At 41.6% G+C, this 6,872-nt stretch overlaps 2 non-coding genes across 2 annotated transcripts; both read left to right on the forward strand.

Annotated features, from left to right (window-relative positions):
* Positions 1-320: 320 nt before the first annotated feature.
* Positions 321-392, forward strand: trnaq-cug (transfer RNA glutamine (anticodon CUG)). Its single transcript has one exon. It is a non-coding gene; the product is annotated as a tRNA-Gln (tRNA).
* A 2,594-nt stretch (positions 393-2,986) lies between these two features.
* Positions 2,987-3,285, forward strand: LOC146502610 (signal recognition particle RNA). Its single transcript, XR_014869668.1, has one exon.
* The last annotated feature ends 3,587 nt before the right edge of the window (positions 3,286-6,872 follow it).

Genomic DNA, 6,872 nt, shown 5'->3' on the forward strand with positions numbered 1-6,872 from the left:
AATCCTCTACTTATTTCAGAATATCCCTCTACAAGTACCTGTAGGTCTTTTTCTTAACTTAAAGAAAATTATTACCAATTTTATTTGGCAAAATCATTGCCATCGGCTTCGGTTAACTCTATTATATCTGCCATTTGACAGGGGTGGGCTTAAGGGTCCTAACTTTCAGTGGTACTATTGGGCTGCACAATTGCGCATGATGATATACTATTTCTCATCTGATCCACCTCCGGCATGGGTTTACATGGAACCGTTCTTACTTAATTCAGAATACTTTTTGGCAGGTTGCCACGACCTGACAGTATAAATGCTACAACAGGGGTTCCATGGTGTAATGGTTAGCACTCTAGATTCTGAATCCAGCGATCCGAGTTCAAATCTCGGTGGGACCTTAGTTTTGGCAGGTGAAACCATACTACATGTCTTCTCTGGCACTTTGAATTTCTGTATGAATTGTGTTTTCAGTGAACGACGTATAAAATCAAACAGCTAACCATGACGTCTGCCTTTACAAAAGACTTGTCAATTGCTAAAGAGTAGTACTAAAGAGCTGTCTGAAATTCAGTTGCACACCACACAAAGTTACAGAGTAAAAGTCACAAACACGCTGCTGACTCAACAACTGTACAGCACTAAACCTCCTCTGTCTTTAACATCAAAAAACAAACATGAGCATCGTGGTATGGGTTTCCATCGCTGAACAGCAGCTATGTGTTTTGTGAAGTATAATCTTTATGTCTTCCAAAGTAAAGTTTCAAGCCCCACTTGTTTTAAATCTGCAACATGTGTAACAGCAGTATGCCATGAAAATTTGATGATAACACGTGCATGCTTATGGTCGCCAAACAATTATGTATGTAAACAACACTTATCTGACTAAACTACGTTGAGCTAATGCAGATTTTATTCTTATTTTATTGGTGAGGAGAGAGGATGGAACCAGAAATGCATTTATCCCCGTGTTCTGTGTTGATGAAAATCACCCAACAGGAAAGCAGCTGGGCATTCATTTGAAACCAGTTCACAGGTTGGGCTGTGGTTCCCCCTATAGTGTCTCTGCTTGAACTTTCAACTGTGAACCTCTTAGATCCAACCTTCCCAACTGCTCATCTCGCAAAAGACAAAATGGAAGAACCCAGAATGTCTTTTTTTTACCTAAATTTTACACCTGCTCACACTTTTTCACGCTTCCCTCACAGGACATCACATTTCACACTTTGGCCATCCAATCAAGTTGTTGACATCTAATCATTCCTGTCCACCCACACCTGATCTTTCTATTTTGATGTGACTTACAACATTTAACACAAACTTTTAAATCAATATATTTTCTTTGTAATTATTTTTATTTGTTTTTGTTTATTACATGCACTTAACATACAAGAATGTCGAATGGCAATCAGCAACTGCGTGGGATTATTCAATTAGTGGAACTTAGAAAATGTCATGAAGAAGTCACTTGGATGAGTGATGAGACATTTCTCCCACTGAAAACGCTACATTCAGATGAACAGAATCAACCTTTGAAGACTTCTTACTGTTGTGACGAAATACACTTGAAACTGGAAATTCTATATCAGTGGAGAACCAATTCCAACAGTCTAAGAGATGTCCATCAAGAGCTTGGGACGGTGGTATAATGTAGACCTCAATGATACCTGGCAACGTCTGTGCTACAGGCCAAATCGGCTCTGAGCCATAATGACGTGGTGGGTCGCGTCCAACAGGGCAGAGAAGGATTTGGTCTTGGCAACCTCGGTGGCAACAGACATCTGTAACCGAACGTCAAAAAATGGTGGTGGAGGAGGTGTGTCAAAAGGAGGAAACAGTAAGACACGCCAGAGCCATAGCGCTGGCCAAGCAGGGTCACTGGATGAATTGGGAGAGTGTTGAAAAGACACTCTTATGGAGTGAAATCTGATTTTTGGGGGGTGAAACCATACTGCATGTCTTCTCTGGCACATTGAATTTCTGTATGACTTGTGCTTTCTGTGAGAGCTTTATGAAATCAAGCAGCTAACCATGACGTCTGCCTTTACAAAACACTTGTCAATCACCTAAGAGTTCCTTCACTTGTCAGTCACTATGTGGTACTAAAGAGCTGTCTGAAATTCAGTTACAACCCACACAAAGTTACAGATTGGAGTATCCGAGTGCTGAGGTGGGCTTGTGCGCAAAAGTCAAAAACACTCTGCTGACTCTCTAACTGCACAGCTCCAAACTTTTTCCGACCTCAAAGTCAGCACAGAAAGTGGGCGCCACGAGCTTCGTAGTATGTGTTTACATGGCTGAACAGCTGCTATATTCGAACAAACGCCTCCAGAGCAGACTGCGACCTGAACGCAGTGCCTTAGACCGCTTGGCGACCAAAAACCTGCACAAGTTATAATTACGTGACATGCAGTATGGTTTCACCTCCCAAAAAGCAGGTCCACCGAGATATGAACTCAGATCGCTGGATTCAAAGTCCAGAGTGCTAACCATTACACCATGGAAATGATATGAAAATATGGGAACTGTCAGGTCATGGCAACCTGCCAAAAAGTATTTAGCCAAATGATCAGTATGGATGACATTGTAGATTATTGGCTACAATGGTTTCCATGGCTGAACAGCTGCTATATGTGTTATGAGAAGGATAATGTTTGTTTCTTCCAAAGTATCTAACAGTGGTAACCTCCACCAAACTGACGCTGCAATGTCAGAATGTCTGAGCGGTCGAAGGCGCTGTGTTCACGTTGCAGTCTCCCCTGGAGGCGTGGCTTTGAATGCCACTTCTGACATTGAAGCTTTACTGCTTGATATTGTGACAAAATACTCTTGGGTTAACCACGAGCTTTCTAAAAACTTGCATATAACAATTGTGCACCATTCATTCCTCATCTTTGCTGCCCATCATTACAACTTTGCTAATGATGGGCAGCAGGTTAGTGTCATGATGTCACCTCAGACGTAGTTAAAAGCCCTGTTAACGTAGCTGCGTCTCGCCGGGTGCGGTGGCGTGTGCCTGTAATCCAAGCTACCGGGAGGCTGAGGTTGGAGAATCGTTTGAGCCCAGGAGCTCTGAGCTGCAGCAGGCTATGTTGATCGGGTGTCCGCACTAAGTTCGGCATTGATATGGTGATCCTGGGGGAGCCTGGGACCACCAGGTCACCTAAGGAGGGGTGCACCGGCCCAGGTCGGAGACGGAGCAGGTCAAAGCCCCCGTGTCGCTCAGTAGTGGGATCGCGCCTGTGAATAGATGCTGTAGTGCAGCCTGAGCAATACAGCGAGACCCAATCTTTATATACATCCTTATACCTGTCTCTACCTCACACAGCAACCTCATCAGCACGTCTTGGTCTTTTTAATTCAAGTCCAAAACACTCACAAATCTGCTGCTCTGCTTGTCCTGCACTACCCCCACCTGCAGGACAGCTGCAACTACATCCTCCACCCTAAACACGCCACCGTCTAGCAGGTGGAGACAAACTCAAAGTACGACATTTTATTGGTGAGGAGAGAGGTTGTTTTTGTTTTTATCCAGCTCCACCTGACCCAACATGGCCTGCAGCAGGCCCAGATTGGACTGATCCCCGCTTAGAGAGGCAACAGGGGAGCCTTCCAGCTCTGAACCCTGGGAAACACACTTCCTGGCTCTGCTGGTGTGATTACCGATCCAGTCTGTTCAGCATATAAAAGAAGAACAACACTGATTTTCTGACATGATCTCATCTTCAAACAGAGTATTTCATTTTGGAGAAAATCCATCCCTTGCAGATATTACCTGACTTGCTCTGAGGCGGATCAGGATTAAGAACCTGAGAAACCAGGACTGATGTTTCCTCTCTGAACAGCCACGGTGGCATTGAGAGCTGAAATGACATTAGATAAGTGTTTATGTTCACCTCTAATGCCAGATATATAATAAACGATTTCAAAGAAAGTTCATATTTGCTGTGTTTTTTAAGCCGTTTCTTCAGCAAACCACTTTGCAACCAACCTTCTTTTTCAATTTGCCAATTACTTCTATGTGGACGCTGGGTTCGGAACTAGCTGGGAATCTTTGATTTGAACATTTTAAGGTTCAGGTATTTAATATGTAACTGTAGTTAGATTTGTTCTCATGAATCGAAGAAACAACAGAAAACAAAAAAGTACAGCAAAAAATACTGACAACAAAACTTAACACTAATTTTGGCCATCATATAATCCACAAATGTGACTTTTTAAATCTTGTCGTTTTCACAGTTTGGGACCAGAAACCTTTGTCCGGGAGGAAGAAAACGATTCTCACTGTGTGAAGGATCATCAAGAAAAATTAAACCAGCTGACCGCTGTAACTGTCTGGTGTACAGAAAATTTCAGCTGTGGTTCTCCAATCAGCCTTTTAGACCACTTAACAATCTGAGAGAGTTTCTGCTCTTTTCAGATAACTATCCAAACCACAACACCAAGGAAAAGGACAAAACAGATTCATTAAAAGCACGGTGAAATAAAACCATCATGGTTTTATCAACGTGGAAACAAAAAAGCCTTCTTAAAGACAGGAGCCGCTGGTGCCCCTTTCTGCACACAGCTTCAGTGTTCCGCTCCAGCTCTGTCGTCCGCTGCTGTAACCCTGCCTGAGAGGCACATCGTCACCAACTCATGATTTAGCAGCATAGCTGGACTAACAATAACCTAAGCCCAGTCCCAAATGCAGGGCTGTAGCCTCCTCTCTCAGAGTCATGGTTTCAGCAGTGAGAGCATCAATGAGCCTCTGCTGCTCTTTCAGCTCCTCCTCCAGTTTTCTCTTCTCCTGTGCCTCCTTCATCTTCCCTCTAACACATTACAGGCAGACAGTGATTTAAACACATATAGCAGACTGCAAATATTTGCATCAAAGCAAACCTGCGCTAAAATTTAAAAACTGATTCTATTTATTGCTGCTAGTAGCAGCAGCAGCTACGCTCAGATGATCAAGCTAAATTTCTGACACTGTCACAGTTTTATTCCACACCACACACTGTGATGCAGGACCAGGACTGAATTATAGGAACTGAGGTGAGATGACAAAGCTTTGAGAGCAGCTCCATGAAAATATAAGAATATCAGTGTTATCCTTCAACCTCTTAGTAGCTGCACATATAGAATAAATTTCAAAATCCTGCATCACCTCAGTCTCAAGTGACAAGACTTGGCATCAGACCTTGAGGTCAAGGTCACGAAGATGCAAACTTTTTCAAGACTTGTACTAGATGTATCTATGGTATCAATTTGAAAATACAACATTGCTTCGTTTTCAGGTTATTGTATTTGCAAACCTGGGCGTCCATGGCACGCAGGCAGGTGGCAAGGTGAAGGTGGGATCCTTGACCTTTAAAAGGAAGCAGGAAACAAACAGAAGATAACTGACTGAAGATGAGCTCGAGCATGATCACAGACAGTGAAGCACAGAAGACGGAAGCACATGAAGGGATATAAAGAAGCAGTCTAAGTCTAATTAAGAAGCAGAAACCACTGTGAGTCTATTTCAACCTCGTTAGTTTAATATTAAAGCGACAGCAGGTGCAAAATGACAAAACTCTGAAGCAGGGAATGGCTTGGCAGACTGTTGTTCTCTCCTGATCCCTGCTGACGGATTTTTGTCTACCTCTGATTTTCTTTGTGTCCATCCCACCAATTCCAGTGGTCTCGGGCAAATGCCAGTTCAATAAAGGGAGAAATTTCAGAGATGAATTCTTCTGCGTCTCTTTCCGTTATACGTGTGATGTCTTATCCTTCATATTTTGTTCTGACATGTGTTTGTAAGCCACCATGGCATTTTCTGGCCACACACTGAGTTTGTTTCCTCAATTTGGCTCTTATCAAATTTACAAGGGGATAAAACTAAACTGAGACTAAAGTTACACTGAAATAACAATGCTTCTCTTTACTCTGTGTTGCCTCTGAAGTATAAAACCCAGTGGGAAACACAATCAGGTTTGTCTGCAACAATCCAGCATCACGCAGCGTGAAACTAAATGTGACTGTCTTAAAAACAAGAACCACATTTTCTTTGCTTTCCAGGAGTTCTGTTATCCTCGCTTATTGTGGTTGTAAAGACCTGATACAGCTGTTTGTAAGACAACACATTTATGGTTATTCCTGACATACAAAGTGTGCAACAGACACATTACATATTTATTTATGATGTGCATTAATGAGGAAAAGGACAGAATTTCTTCTGAATTTCCACTTTCATTGATTTCCACCCGTAATATTTCATTTCCCAACATTTTCACATGGAACAGTTTAAAAAACCCATAATACTATCATATAAACTGCAATATTGAATAAAACAAGGAGTCAAACAGAAAAGCAAACAAACCAAAAATGGTTTTAAATCCCGATTTGTATCAGCTACCTGTTAACCTATATTAGTTCCTTTCAGATTAATCAAAGTTTCCTTTAGTTGTTGTTCTAACTGTCTGATCAATACAATCCACTCAGTTCTATCGATTTAATTTAACCTGATTCAGTCCACCCAATGCTTTCACTCACTGTATGTGCAAACTGTCTAGTTATGATACCCAGTAACACTTCAACGAGTTACCAATACAACTCAGACAAAATCAATTTGTTTTGAAAGGTGCTATATAAATAAAACTGTACTTTTATTTACTTTCTTTACTCACTTTTTATGTTATTGCAATAACACTTTTTACACTTTTTTTTAACACAAAAGAATTATCCTCATTCAAAAGACATGTAAGAACCTCATTGGCTTACGGAATGTTGATGTTATTTAAAAAATTCATACAAAAACATGACCTCATTCAAAAATGTCATGTGACAACCTCATTGGCTTATGGAATTCTGATGTCACAGGCTTCTAAAGCTTTGATCCTTTGAAGCTTGGATCCTCATGA

Source organism: Neolamprologus multifasciatus, chromosome 15 (assembly GCF_963576455.1).
Source record: "Neolamprologus multifasciatus chromosome 15, fNeoMul1.2, whole genome shotgun sequence".
NCBI lineage: Eukaryota > Metazoa > Chordata > Actinopteri > Cichliformes > Cichlidae > Neolamprologus > Neolamprologus multifasciatus.